At 38.7% G+C, this 1039-nt stretch overlaps 1 pseudogene across 1 annotated transcript in view; it reads left to right on the plus strand.

The window, feature by feature from the left end:
- The window catches only part of LOC111653565 (TBC1 domain family member 12-like), a 23191-nt pseudogene that overhangs the window by 16197 nt on the left and 5955 nt on the right, over window positions 1-1039 (plus strand). Inside the window, exons 7-8 of the transcript XR_015437126.1 lie at window positions 7-135; window positions 264-373. The product of XR_015437126.1 is annotated as a TBC1 domain family member 12-like (transcript). The remainder of the gene's footprint in view (window positions 1-6; window positions 136-263; window positions 374-1039) is intronic.

A 1039-nucleotide genomic window follows, 5' to 3' on the forward strand; every position in this document is an offset into this window, starting at 1 on the left:
CTTCAGGTCCAGGGAATGTCGTTCATTGCTGCTGTGCTGATCCTCAACCTGGAGGAGGCCGAAGCCTTCATCACCTTCGCCAACCTGCTCAACAAACCCTGTCAGATGGCCTTCTTCAGAGTCGACCACGAGCTGGTACAAACACAGACACACAACAGCTGTTATTCATGTTGCTCCACCTGCTGTGTTCAGTCTGGGAAACTTCTCCCACCTGATCTTTACTCCTCCTCTTCCTCTTCCTCTCTTCGCTCCGTCTGTGGCAGATGTTGAAGTATTTTGCCGCCTTTGAGGTTTTCTTTGAGGAGAATCTGCCTCGACTCTTCAGCCACTTCCAGACCAACAACCTGACCCCTGACCTCTATCTGATCGACTGGTGAGTCATCAGAGACTCCGCTGTCACTGTCCAAGTCATCAGATGGAGCCATTAAATATTATGATGCATGAAATTAGAAAAGTCTTACCAAAGTTTTTCTTAAAATGAGCAAAATTTAAATAATTAGTAAACGTGAAGGAAACAGTTCTGCTCTTTTAGAATCAGAGCATTTATTACAACTCAGATCTTCATCCATTAAAGTGATGCAAAGACTGTGGGAAAATAGAAACTAAATCACTAAAAAGACGAGACCCATCTTGTTTAAGATCAATATGCATGAAGAAACTGTAAATAGGCCGACATGAGTACAGACAACGTTAATGATAAACACTATTAGAGTCAAACAGACGGTAGGTAAAAGTCCTGCGGTTAAAGATTTAGTAAAAATACAGGAAGTATCAACATTATAATTAAAGTACTTAAAGTAAAAGTACTCGTTATGCAGAGTGGTCCATTTCTGAATAACATATAATTATAATTAATGATGTATTAATGTGTTAATCATTGCTGTTGGTGAATGTAGGGAAATTTAATGACTTTATATACTTCTGGGAAGCTCAGAGGATTAATAAAGCTTTATCTTAATCTATAGTAATACGTTATGATTTATCTGTTATTCTGAAGGATTAAGATAAGATCAGATATTCCTTTATTAGTCTCACAGTG

The sequence above is a fragment of the Seriola lalandi genome, unplaced genomic scaffold, assembly GCF_002814215.2.
Source record: "Seriola lalandi dorsalis isolate HSWRI2012SDOR001 ecotype SW California unplaced genomic scaffold, Sedor1 jcf7180002054225, whole genome shotgun sequence".
Taxonomy (NCBI): domain Eukaryota; kingdom Metazoa; phylum Chordata; class Actinopteri; order Carangiformes; family Carangidae; genus Seriola; species Seriola lalandi.